Here is a 14,365-nt window from a genome sequence, read left to right as displayed (position 1 = left end):
ACTGGGTGTTATATGTAAGCGATGAATCACTAAATTCTATTCCTGAAACCAATATTACACTATATGTTAACTAACTAGAATTTAAATAAAACTTTGAAATAAATAAATACAAATAGGCAAAAAAAACCCCAAAAATAAAAAATAAAGGACTTTGAAAATATTAAGCATGTATATACAGTACATCCTCATTATTCATGAATTCCATCTTTGTAAATTTGCCTACTCATAAATACTTATTTGTTATCTCAGAATCAATACTTGTGGCATTTTAATAGTCATTCCCAGAAATGCACAGAGTAGCAAAAATCTGAGTCTCCTTGATGTGCATATTCCCAGCTAAGGTCGAACAAGGGGAACTCTGCCTTCTTGATTCAGCTTTCATCCTATAAACAAGTGTCCTTTTCCTGATCTGTTTAGTATTACTAGGGTTTTTTGTTTGTTTGTTTTTCTTTTTTTTTAGAATGCTCCCCAAGTACAGTGCTAAAGTGCTGGCTAGTGCTCCTAAGCAGCAAGAAGGCTGTAATGTGCCTTATGTGTGTTAGATAAGCTTTGTTCAAGCATGTATAGTGCTGTTGGTTGTGAGTTCAATGTTAATGAATCAACAGTATGTATTAAATAATTATACATACAGATACATACATGAAATAAGGTTATATATTGATTGGTTGACAAAAATCTTATTACCAGAGACTCACAAGGACCTATCCCTGTATTTCCCCTAAGAGCAATTGACTGAGTATTTGCTAATTCAATACTTGGGGCGACTTTATAGAACATAACTACTGCAAAAACAAAAATCAACTGCATAGATGTAGAAAATATACTCCTGTTTCTACAGGTATGTTATTATAAATTACCTTTAATGTACAGCAACCCAAAGCCTATTTGAAGTCCACTGGTTTGGATCAGCCCACTGAGATATTACCTTGGTGATGGGACATTATGAGCTAAGCCATTCTAACTTTGTTCTATTCATAGAACCCTAATTAAGAGAAGTTTTGGAGTTAGAGAGACCATTTACTTATCAGCCATGTATCCTCTAATAAATTACTCAATCTCTCAATATCAATCTCTTCATCTGGGATAAAGATACCTATTTCATTAAGCTGTAGGTTTGTGTGTATACTGTAGGAGGTAGGGAAGAAGTTGGAATTCAATGAGATGTGCATGGAAAGCTCTTTACATTGTGCCTGGCATCAATTTATTACACATACTGATATTTGTTGAACACCTACTCTGTGCCTGGTGTTGTTCTGGGTACTGGGGACAAATGGATACCTATCCCAATGGAGCTTATAGTCTAAAGGTTTAAGGTAGGTACTTAGTAAACCATAGGTATTTTTATTGGTTTTATTAAAACTTCTTATTTCACTTGGGGAATTATTTTATTCATATGTCTTTTTTTTTATCAGAAGAGGAAGCCTCCCTGTAAAAAAAAATCTTCAGAAATACAAAAGTAATCATTTCTTTTTCTTTTTACAGGAATACAGGATAGTAGAAATAAGACTGGTATTGAAGAGAGCAGTTCACAATGCCAGAGAAATGAATTCCCTAAAGAACTATATGAAGGGTCAGCAAAAGAAGACCACCCAACTCTGATGAGTTTGGTGTCTCTGATGAGACCAGTGCAGGGCAGCTGCTGAAGATAAGAGGGTATTTTGCTGTTGGTTTTGTTTTTTTCGTAAAGCTCCCAGATAATCCAAAAGGCTTATCAAGAGATCTAATTAGTTGGGCACAACCCTGGCACCTGTGGGCCAGGGGCTAAATCCTCCCTCGCTAGAGTGCAACCTGGAAGAATATTTCTGCATCTGTGAGCTTCAGCGTCCTTAGCTGAAATGGGCTGATATCAGTACTAAGGTATTGTGAGGATGAAATGAGACAACAGATGAAGGGACTTGTAAACTATAAAGTATATAAAGCAAGTGTTGGGGAGGGAAAATTTTCCTCTAACTTCAAGATTCTTCTGGCTGGTCTAAGAATTAAATTGACATAAGACAGATAACAGGAAAGAATCAAAGTTAATTTGTACGTACAGAGGTCCTACAGACACGACCGAGGCTGGCAGCTTGTTTTATACAAAGAAACAATAAATTAGTGAGGAGTTGACAGGATAAAGAAAACTTATGTTTGGGAACTTTAACTAGTAAGAATTTCTAAACAGAATTTGGACTGGGGTCGTAAGTTAGTAAAAGTAAGAAGGTTTGTTTATAAAGGCTTCTTCACCCTGAATTCTCTCTCTCTGATGATAAGGATGTCTCTCTACCTCCTGGTACAGGGAGGGTACCTTTCACATGGGAGATTAATTTCTTGCTTTCTGGAGACAAAGGAGTGTCAGGGTCTCCTTTTTGCACTGGTTGTTTCTTAAGTAACTTTAACTCAAAATAATCAAGATGCCAAAGTGGCATATTTTGGGGTAGCCTGCCCCGAGCCCCAACACAAGCATTATAAGTTTTTTCTAAAATGTACATTGGTTACATTAGTTTGTCAATTCAGAAAGTTATGTGTGTTGTATCTAAGGGTAATGCTCTATCATTATTTTACAAGGCAATCATTTGTCACATAAGAGAGCCAATTTGAATAATTCTTAAGCCAACAATTTTTCCTCGCTCAAAGGTTACTCTTCCAATAAAGATTTTGGCCACATTCTAAGGTATCCTATCCCCATTTTCCTAGATTTACTCTTATTTGCTATGATGGGTAGGCCACCACAGGATGTGATGCTTAAGCATGAGCATTATTTTGAGCCAAAAACAATCAAGGCCCAAAAGGTTCAGGAAGAAACTTTGACTTTCCCCTTGGCTGCCTAAAAGAATTCAAATAGAGGACCTGGTCCAGAAAGGGAGCAATCACCGCAGATAACTACAGTATAATATGAACTACATTGGTTTTGGAGTGCCATGCAGGCTAAGCTGTTAACTTCTGACTCGAGTATTTTCAAAGTTTGCATAGTGATATCAAACTCTTGTTCCATTACCACAGAGAGATTTAGGATTGCTTTTCCCAATTCATAATCTCCAAAGTTTGGAAATACAACCCTCAATGCTGATAAAAAAAAAACCTTGGAGTTGTGATGTACAAGCAGATTTTTTGACTTCCTGAGTGATACATTTACATAGCACACGTTTAAGAACAGAGGAGCCCACGTTTGTAATTTGCCTGGCATTTGGGGTGGAGTATTCAGTGACAGAAGAGGCCAAGTATCCAAATTCACATCATTCTGACCATTTAGGTGGGAACCCTTTACATACTTTGTTGCCACATAAAATAGACCAGTGTGGTTTACAGACAAGGTTGGAGTTGAACCTGTAATTCCCAGGGTCTGGAGTATTCCATGACTTTTGCCATTGGTAAAGTGAACTTTCATACATTTCCATGATCCATGAGTTCCTGTCAATCTGTAAGATTGCAGAATACTATAGTTGTTATAGGAAGCCTATAGTCTGGTTTGGGCAGCTGTAAAACTTGGTTCTGTCAGTCAGGAATAAAGGCGGGTTTTAAAATTGGGTGGAGAAAGGATAAAGAGGTCTGTTTGGGGGCTGCATATTTAGTAGCTCTGTCAGTCCTATCATTTCCGAAAGATATAGCATCAGTTTTCTTAGTATGGGCTGAACAGTGAACAATGACAGTTCTAAAAGGGAGATGAAGAGCTTGTGGTAGGCAGCAATTATATGCCCATTAGCAACGGGAGTACCTGCAGAATTGAAGAATCCATAGGATTTCCAAATGGTGCCAACAGCATATTTGGACTCTGTGTAAATAGTAGCAGTTTTCCCTATGTCAGACTATAATCTCTAGTAAGAGCTGTGAGTTCGGCTGCTTGGGCTGACTTTACAGTGGGCAAAGAACATGCCTCCATTGTTTCCTATGGGGAAACTATGGCATAACTAGTTATGTTTCCCCATAAATGTCATTAACAGGAGCCATCAAAAACTAGAAGTTAAGTCTGGGTTGTCTAAAGGGATGTCTGAGAAATCCTCTCATGGCTTTGAGACCATTTCTATAGTTGTAAGGCAATCACTGGGAATAGCGTGGGCTCTCCATTGTCAGGGAGGGGTAGTAAGGTAGCTGGATTTAAAGTGTTACAACGATGTGAGATGATGGGAGGGCTAGTCAAAAGAGCTTGTTTGTAAGTGGTCTGTCACTGTGTAGAGAGGTGCCGTGTCTTATGAACTCGTAAGTGAGCAGACACAGCATGGGGAACACACAGGTGAATGGGGGAGCCTAATGGAAGAGTACTGGCTTTGTCAATCAAGGTGGCAGCTGTGGTCACCACAAATAAATAAACATGGGGGTCAAGCCAATGCCACAGGGTCTAACTGGCATGAGAAATATGCTATTGGTTGTATCTGAGAGCAAAAGTTTGTCCTGGAATGCTTGCAGTGATGCCATTATTTTCATGGCAGTATAGATGAAAAGGTTTGTTAAAATTAGGTAAACCAAGAGCTGGGGGTGTTGACAATGTTAGTTTCCAGGCGTGAAAGGAGGTTAATGTCTCTGAAAGCCAGGAAATGGGCTCTGGCTGGTGTCTGGGAGAAGGGCATACAGAAGTTTATCAAGGTCTACAAAATCAGGAATTCTTTGGCTGCAATAGTCAGCTGCCTCCCCCCCCCCCCCCTCAATTTACATAACCATTGATTTGTTTCAGGGAGATAGATGGACAAAATTGATGGATGGTGTTGTGGAGTAAGCTTCTGATGCCCTGAGATGTCTCATGTCCTAAGTAGTTAGTGGTTGTTTGCAACCATTGAAGTTTAGATCTGGAGGCTTTATGGTCTCACTCAGCCAGTGCCTTTAGGGGGATGAGGGAGTCTATACAAGTTCCCTACTTAGTTTGATTACCCCCTGATTAAAATCAGAGGTGACAGGTAGAGATAAATCCTCGGAGCAGATGGTAGAGAAAGTCACATGAGTGTCAATTAAGAAATCCAATTCCTGATCCTCATTTTAAGGTTAATGGTGGGCTCTGGGGTGTGACTGAGGACCAGCTGGCACTGTCATTCAAGGGGGAATTGTCCCTCAGGAGAAAAGCACACTCTCTGAGGGTGATAGGATTTAGGGAAATTGCTTCTTAAATTTTCCTCTTTCTTAATACAGGACAATTTCTCTTCCAGTGACCTGGATTCTTGCAATATCTGTGCTTGTCTGGAGGCGAATAGGGGGAGATCTGAATGGGCCTTGAATTACTCTCAGAGTCCTGCTTTTGCCTTTCCAAAGATTCAGGTTGCAAAGCAGGAATTGTTGCTATCAGTTCTTTTTCTCCTGCTTTCCTGCAAGCTATTTTCAAAGAATTAATTAGCTGCCTTCAGGGGCAGCTGGGTGGCTCAGTCGGTTAAGCGGTTAAGCATCCAACTTCGGCTCAGGTCACAATCTCATGGCTTGTGAGTTCGAGCCCCACAACAGGCTCTGTGCTGACAGCTCGGAACCTGGAGCCTGCTTTGGGTTCTGTGTCTCCCTCTCTCTGCCTCTCTCCTGCTCATGCACACACACACACTCTCTCTCAGAAAATAAACATTAAAAAAAATTTTTTTAAAGTAGCTGTCTCCATTATTATGCTTAGTGGTTGCCCTCACCAACAGAGCAGGTGGATTTGTTATTTAACATCCGGGAGAAAATTTCCCACTAAAGCAGAAATTAAAAGATTGCTATGTTCCAGGGCTTCTGGATTTAATGCCGTTTGTCTTTGAAAAGTATGTACAGAACATTCAACAAAGGCTTTTATGTGCTCAAAGAAGAGCTAAGTACATAGTTCATAGTACTATGTAGAGTGCTCAAAGGAGAGCTCAAAGAAGAGCTATTATGTGCTCAAAGAACAACTAAGTACATAGTTCAATCTCAGACCAATTTACTCTGAGGGGGAACACCTCGAACATTGCTCCTATGAAGCCTTAGATATCAGCCTCCAACTGAACTGTTTCCTGGTCATGTGCAGGAGGGGCTGGGAACGGCTAGGGCCATCTGTTTCCTTAGTGAGGGTGGTATTCTCCAGGGGACCATCTAGCTTGTCTCATAACCATCATATTGATGTGGAAATGTTGGGGATTGTAGCCAATGACCAAGATAGAATTTTTGAGACATCTTCAATGTGAAACGGTGGTTTTATTAAAACATGGGGACAGGATGGTGGGCAGAAAGAGCTGCACTGGGGTTGTGACGGGTGACTGATTATACCAGGGGGTTAGGGAAAATGTAAGTCTCTAAGGAATTTTGGAAGCAAGGTTTCCAGGACCTCGAGGGGGCTAGCTATGGTTAGGAAAGGGCCAATTATTACTGTCTAATAAAACCATAGTTATGAGACCCTTTAGATATCTTTCAGTGGGCCATATGCTTAGAGTATAATTGCCAACATATATCTTGGGGGGTAGAGATAAAGGAATTTCGAAAAGAGTTTTTACACGTTTAAGTAGACTTACAGGATCCTGGGGGGTTGGCTAAGAGTGCCTTTTGCCCTCAGCGAAGTGTCATCATCCAGGCAGCTGACTTCCTAGAGGAAGGTCACTTTGCCTGTCTCAAGGACTTGTCCGTGGACTGTAAATTGTAAGGAAATTTAATTGTTTTCTTTTGCCTTTCTTTCCCATGTCAATATAACCATGGGTGGGAAGAACAGTCCTTAATAGCCAGTCTAGGCCCGTGTGAGTGGGGTTGTAAATAGCCACTAATCTTTCTAATTCTTCTGTAAATTTGGTAGGATCCTCCCAGAGCATAGGTAAAGGGGTTTTATTTTTATTTTTTTAATGTTTTTTAAAAATTTATTTTGAGAGAGAGAGAGAGCAGGGGAGGGATATAAAGAGAGGGAGAGAGAGAGAGAACACCGAGCAGGCTCTTCATTTTTCAGCACAGAGCCCGATGTGGGGCTTGATCTCAGGAACCGTGAGATCATGACCTGAGCTGAAATCAAGAGTTGGAAGCTTAACTGCCTGAGCCACCCAGGTGCCCCTAGGGGCTTTATAATTTAAAAGATCTGCTGCTGTCCTGGGGACATGAGTTCTTTGCCAGGAGACATCCACAAAGGACATAGCATAGGAATGCCTGCAACTGGCAGAGCTTGATTACAGAGCCCTAGAAAGTGGGAGGAGTCAAATAAGAGCAAAGCCCTGTTGCTCTTCCTGGGTGCTTTTGCTCAGTTCACTTGCTGACATTCAGTATTTACCTAAGTAAGTTGTTTTCCCTAGGATTAGAGGTCAGGCAGAAGTGCTCTGCAAATATTGTCAGGAAAGGGAAATTGTAACAGGCAGCTGGTTGTTAAAATGTTTTTTTTTTTTCCTGGGGAAGTTGGAGTTTTAACATTCGAGGAGATGGGGCTGGGCTTTGAGAAGGGGAGTTTATTTTATTTTATTTTATTTAAAAAAATTTTTTTTAATGTTTATTTTTGAAACAGAGAGAGACAGAGCATGAATGGGGGAGGGTCAGAGAGAGAGGGAGACACAGAATCCGAAGCAGGCTCCAGGCTCTGAGCTGTCAGCAAAGAGCCTGACGCGGGGCTCGAACTCACAGACCATGAGATCATGACCTGAGCCGAAGTCAGAAGTTCAACCGACTGAGCCACCCAGGTGCCCCAGAGAAGGGGAGTTTAGACCAAGGGTCCAGATCCAAAACTTTGCTTTCACAGTCTATCTTTGGAAATGAACTCTCTAGATCTTTGTGAGAGCTGCATATTTTACACTGTCTTGTGGGATGCCTCTTGTGTCCTTGGTTAAGCCATAAGAAGGCTTAAGCTTGACTCACTACTGAGATGAATAGATCCTACTCATCCGCGGCCAGACAACAGATCTTCTAAATTAGAAAAACTACTGTATTTGAAAAATTTTAGAGAGCTCTCATCCTAAAGAATTGTCTTATTAAAATTAAAAAGTAGATACAAAAGAATGTAACAGCAAACCTCAGGGAATCCTTTTTCCAAGATGAAAAAACAGAAATTAGTCCTTAGACCAAAAATTAAAACTCCGCATCCGGGGCGCCTGGGTGGCGCAGTCGGTTAAGCGTCCGACTTCAGCCAGGTCACGATCTCGTGGTCCGTGAGTTCGAGCCCCGCGTCGGGCTCTGGGCTGATGGCTCAGAGCCTGGAGCCTGTTTCCGATTCTGTGTCTCCCTCTCTCTCTGCCCCTCCCCCGTTCATGCTCTGTCTCTCTCTGTCCCAAAAATAAATAAAAGTTGAAAAAAAATTAAAAAAAAAACAAACTCCGCATCCAACATAAGTTCTTCCTTCTTAAGATCCAAACAATTAAGCAGACCATCTTCTGGCACACCTGTTTATTTTATGTCTAAGAGCTGTGGTCCTGGAAACTGTAGGTATCTAAAAAGTGGGAAAAAAATAGTAAAATCTTACTAAACTTGTTTTGTGTGCTGGGAGCTTGGCTTGGCTGTCTGCCTGCCTGGGACATGCTGGCTGTCAGTTCTTTCTTTTGGCTATCTTTGAGAATGATTCTGGATCTTGAGAAGGTAATAATCTTTGCACCCTCTTTGAAGACCCTTTGAAGGGTCCATAAAGTTGTTCAATACTGCCAGAAATATTTACTATCCATACCAGCTAAAAATTGACAGGATATTTAAAAAAAAAAATGTTTTTTAAGTAGCTATATGGTTAAAAATTGATCAGAAAGTGGAAGCTGATAGTCAAAGCCTGATAGGAATTTTTTTTTTAGGTCTCCTCCCCTATGCTATAATAAAACTATGTGCCCTGTTAAATGACAAAAATTCAACTGAGGACATTTTAATGGTCTAATTGGCTTTATTAGTTGATTCATGAGTTGGGTAGCATCCTACCTAGGAAGTAGAGGGGAGCTCCAACGGGCTATAGAAAAGCAAAGGTTTTTAAAGGTAGACAGAAAATGGAAAAAAGAAAATTATTTGCAAAGAATCCATTGTTTTAGGCAAAGTTACCTTCTTAAAGGGAATGGGAAGGGCCCATGAGTAAATTTCCTAGTGCTGACCAGGAACTTTTCATGTTGACTACGTAAAGCTTGCACTCCTGGGGAGTTGAAACCACAGTCAGGTTAGGTACTAAGCCTTTGGGTTACGGAATTGAGACCTTAACCTACTTGATGCCATTTTGGGCCTGTGGTTTTCTTTTTAACAATTTCCCCCCTCTTTTGATCAAGCTCTCTGCTGTCAGCACAGAGCCCGCTTGGGATCCTCTGTCCCACTCTCTCTTTCTCAAAAATATATAAACATTTTTTTTAAATGCAGCTCTAGAGGCAATGCAAAGTCTATCTATTGCTTTCACCAATCCTAAAACTTCCCCCATTTTTCTCATAAGGCTTGTAAATTATTGACCTTAAAAAACCAAAGTTCTTCTCAGAGGAACTTACATTCTTTCTTTGTCCTTTCGAGATATAAATCTTACATTGCCTTTGCAATATAAACACCCCAGGGGGTATCTAAAACAATGGCCACACTTGCCTAAGACTAAATGGGGTAGGAGCAGGAAAAATGACCTTTTAAAAAATACAAAGTACTCCACAGCTTCCATAAGATTACTTGTCAAGAGCAAATACAAATCATGTGCCTTCTCCACAAATACTACTGGTAAAAAGCTTTAGCCATCCAAGTAGATAAACTTAACTTATATATTAGTGAGTTTTATATTGCTATACTTGATTCGTAGCTAACAATTTTTAATGGAAAGCTATAAAAACTCTGTTTTCTACATTACAAATACAGTGTTTTTCTACCTCCAGATGGTATTACCAGAATTAATTTGTAAAAGAGCACTATATAACTGGCTTAAAATTAAGCACTTATAACTCAAGCAGTTCTAAATCTCAAAAATATATTAGAAACTAAGCTAAGTGTTTTTCAGGTTCATGTGATCTAGGAAATTTTTCAGTTAATAAAAGCAAAGTTTAAATTTGTTGGTTTAATAAATATAAGAAATACAGATGGCCAATAGACACATGAAGAGATGTTCAACATCACTCATCACCAGGGAAATGCAAATCAAAGCTATAAGGACAAACCACCTCACACCTGTCAGAATGGCTAACATCAAAAACAAGAAACAACAGGGGCACCTGGGTGGCTCAGTCAGTTAAGCATCCGACTTCGGCTCAGGTCATGATCTTGTGGTTCGTGAGTTCAAGCCCCACTTCGGGCTCTGTGCTGACAGGTCAGAGCCTGGAGCCTGCTTCAGATTCTGTGTCTCCCTCTCTCTCTCTGATCCTCCCCCGTTCGTGCTCTGTCTCTCTCTGTCTCAAAAATAAATAAACGTTAAAAACAAAACAAGAAACAACAAATGTTGGTGGGGATGTGGAGAAAATGAACTCCTCATGCACTGTTGGTGGGAACACAAACTGATGTAGCTACTGTGGAAAACAGTACAGAAGTTTGTCAAAAAATTAAAAATAGAACACTATATGATCCAGGAATCACACTACTGGGTGTGTACCCAAAGAAAATGAAAACACTAACTCAAAAAAATATATGCACCCCTATGTTTTTTGCAATATTATTGACAACAGCCAAGATATGGAAGCGGCCCAAGTGTCTATCCATAGATGAATGGATAAAGAAGATGTGATATATATGTAATATATACAATGGACTATTACCTAACATATAATATATGCAATGGAATATTCCTCAGCCATAAAAGGAGTAAGACCTTGCCATTTGCAATGACATGGATGGACCTAGAGGGTATAACACTAAGTGAAATAAGTCAGTCAGAGAAAGACAAATATCATATTTCATTCATATGTGTAATTTAAGAAACAAAACAAGTGAACAAATAAAGGAAAAAAGAGACAAAAAAACACACAGACCCTTAAATACAGAGAAGAAACTGGTGGTTACCAGAGGGGAGATCAATAGGGGGATGGTTGAGATAGGTGAAGGGGATTAAGAGTATACTTATCGTGATGAGCACTGAGTAAAGTATAGAATTGTTGACTCAGGGTGCCTGGGTAGCTCAGCCAGGTAAGCCTCTGACTCTGGCTCAGGTCATGATCTCACAGTTTGTGGGTTTGAGCCCCACATCAGGCTCTGTGCTGACAGCTCAGAGCCTGGAACCTGCTTCAGATTCTGTCTCCATCTCTCTCTGTCCCTCCCCCACTCATGCTCTGTCTCTCTCAAAAATAAATAAGCATTAAAAGAATTGTTGACTCACTATATTGTACTCTTGAAACTAGTATTACATTATATGTTACTTACATTTCAATTTAAAAAAGAGAAAAAAAGTATGATACAGATGCTGAAAAAAATAAGTCTTTAGAGTTACCAGCATTAAGTATGATACTTTTCCACCTTGGTTTACTAAAAGTCAAACAAGCTCATGTTATCTTTGTTACCAAAATTGTCAGCCTAAATAAATAAATAAATAAATAAATAAATAAATAAATAAATAACTTAAGATGGTGGCTAATTGCTCTAATGTTTCATAAATTTTTCATGAGTAATCTTGGTATGATTATTTTTTTTAATGTTTTACTTATTTTTGAGACAGAGACAGAGCATGAGCAGGGGAGAGGCAGAGAGAGAGGGAGACACAGAATCTGAAGCAGGCTCCAGGCTCTGAGCTGTCAGCACAGAGCCTGACGTGGGGCTCGAACTCATAGACCATGAGATCATGACCTGAGCTGAAGTTGGAAGCTTAACCAACTGAGCCACCCAGGTGCCCCTCTCGGTATGATTATTAATAAATGAATTAAATAGATGTAAATATGCATCAAACTGGGTAAATTTCTGGAACTAATGAAAAAACTGAATTCAAGCCGAACAAGAATTAATTATATGGGACCAAGTGAACTGATGAGGATGATTTTAATTTTATGACTTTTTGTTTAAAATATAGTTGGTTCTTTAATCTTCTGTTTTATAGATAGAAGGAAGCCTTTCCTCTTAAGCTATGACTTATAGCAATTTGATAAATTATACCTTTGTAACCAGAATTGAAATATCTTTTTCTCCCTATCTGATCTCTCCAGAATTCAGAAACTCTCAGTGATATTCTTATATTTTCATGGCAATATAGTTATTTGCCCAGGTTCAATAAGAATCTGCTCTCCTTGTAACATGACACAGTTGGAAGATGGTTATATTACAAAGGCTTTGACTGGAATGTCATATTTGAAAGAGACATGCATAGATTTAGATGTGACCAGACTGCTTTAAGGAACTAAGGTTGACTTTATGGAGTCAATAAAATTCCTTGGAAATATCAGCGTGGTACCTTCCTTGCAGGATTCCTAACAGCCTTACCAGTTGAGTCAGGAAGGTCACTTCCTGGCAGGTGCAAGCCTCTCAGGATATTCGGGGGACCCCAAGAAGAGAGTAACTAATCCAAATCTATAGGTATTACAAAGTTTGACTAGAAGTATTTGGTTTGACTTCTTCACCTTGAGAAGCTGTTAAAAGGAGATTCCTTATGAAAAGTTCCAGCAAGCAAACCAAAAGGAGCATATATAATCAATCATCACTCCTGCTGTATTTATATAATCAAGCCAAGCTTATTGAAAGTAGATTTATTTTGCAAACAAATTAGTCTTAGCTTTGCTATCTTTGGTAGAAATCACAGTATTTATAAAGAAAAATTATGTTTCAATAACATACCTTTGTAGATATTAGAAGCTAATACTATTCATTGTAAATTGGACTGGATCCTAAACTCTTCTAGCTATAAATCTTCAAACTATCATTTCCAATTTTTCCCTACCATTGTCTTGAAATCATTAAGAACTAAAACTTCCCTTTTCCCAAAGCCATGCAAACTAAAGTTGGACAACTTGGTATATAAAATTCAGAGAAATCACCACAAGAGCTCATGTGTGGATGATCCTTGTTGACTATTACTATGGGCGCCACTCAGAAAAATCACAGAGACACTCAAACTGCAAACTAGGAAAGTCTATCAGATTGCTACTATCTGCCCTCAGTCCATCTAGAAATACTTCAAATCTAACATCTAGAAATCTCAAGTGGCTACCCTCAGAACTCAGAAACTGGTTTACAACTTGTTCCAATCATTAACCATTATTTTTCTTTTGTTTCCACAGAAATGCCTCTGATTAAATACCTGATTGTTTGCATAATATAGGCCTAACTTTGGTAGCCTACCTGAAAGATGGCCTTCTGAAATGAATTTAACTGAACTGACCTATCGTCAGGACTGAGTCTAGTTCGATGAGACTGAACAATCTACTGGCTCAACTTCTGGACGATGAAATTTCTTGAGGAAATTTCAAAGGCAGGACTGTGGAGGACCAAAATGTACCACCCCAAAATGTGTTTCTCTGGCTCAACAAGGAGGAATTTGTGTACTCATGGGGGGAAAATGTTGCTTCTATGAATAAAATCTGTTAAAAGATTAGTATTTTTCAGCAAATAAACTAATTTTACCCATTATATGAGACTGACCTATTCCCAGAGTAGGAGACTGATCTAACGGGGTGTGGGGTAACATGCTTCAATCTGTTCTTTTCTGTTTGTTCATCCTCATTTTCACCTGCATTGTGTTCTCCTTTTATGGATCTCTTGCCACTCAGTTACTAACTCTCCACAGCCACCAGCTCAACTTAAAAAAAAAATATTTGTTTGTTTATTTATTTATTGAGAGAGAGAGAGAGAGAGAGAGAGAGAGAGAGAGAGAGGAAGGGACAGAGAAAGGAGAGAGACCAAGAAGGCACCAAGCTCAGCACAGAGCCGAAGATGGGGCTCAATTTCATGACTATGAGATCATGACCTGAGCCGAAATCAAGAGTCGGACGCTTAACTGGCTGAGCCACTCAGGCACCCCATCAACTTTTAATACGGGAAACATCTAAGGAAGTGTCAGAGGAAGAAACTGCTGAGGTTCAGGGCAGGCCACCCGAGGATGTGCTGCTTTGGCATGAGGATTATTTTGAGTTAAAAACAATGAAGGCCCGAAAGGCTCAGGAAGAACCTAAGACCTTTCCCCTGTCAATCTTACAAATAAAATTGCCAGTTACTTTATTTGGGAATAGCAGAGGAATTGCAATTCAGGAAAGGCAAACTATGGTGAACATAGGCAAGTCCAAAGAGACAAAGGGAAAGTCAGCTTTTAGTAGGTTTTAGAAGAAAATGGCAGAGGGTTGTTTTGAACAAGAGTTCGTTGGAGGAGCGCCTGGATGGGTCAGTGGCTTAAGCGTCTGACTTCAGCTTGGGTCATGATCTCTTGGTTCGTGGGTTCAAGCCCCACGTAGAGTTCTGTGCTGACAGCTTGGAGCCCCCTTGGGATTCTCTCTCTCTCCTTCTCTCTTTCTCTGCCCCTCCCCCACTTGCATTTTTTCTCTCTGTCTCTCAAAATAAATAGATAAACAACAAAAAAAGAGTTCATTGGAGAAGAACAAGAGTTTGGAGTTGTGGAAATTTCTCACCAGCTGTAAGCAGTGATTAGTGCTTTGTTGCTGGGGCT

The 14,365-nt window shown here is 39.7% G+C and overlaps 1 protein-coding gene across 4 annotated transcripts in view; it reads right to left on the bottom strand.

The window, feature by feature from the left end:
- Positions 1–14,365, bottom strand: part of SPATA45 (spermatogenesis associated 45) — a 30,540-nt gene that overhangs the window by 9,769 nt on the left and 6,406 nt on the right. The window contains exon 1 of one of the 4 annotated variants that reach the window (XM_043569204.1): positions 858–952. The exons of the other annotated variants lie outside the window; for them this stretch is intronic. The gene's annotated coding sequence lies outside the window, so the exon portion shown is untranslated. Of the gene's footprint in view, positions 1–857; positions 953–14,365 lie in introns of those variants that run through there. 4 annotated transcript variants of the gene reach the window in all.

Source organism: Prionailurus bengalensis, chromosome E4, assembly GCF_016509475.1.
Source record: "Prionailurus bengalensis isolate Pbe53 chromosome E4, Fcat_Pben_1.1_paternal_pri, whole genome shotgun sequence".
NCBI classification, from domain to species: Eukaryota; Metazoa; Chordata; class Mammalia; order Carnivora; family Felidae; genus Prionailurus; species Prionailurus bengalensis.
The sequence above is the reverse complement of the archived record's forward strand: the minus strand, read 5'-3'. Positions and strand labels throughout refer to the sequence as shown.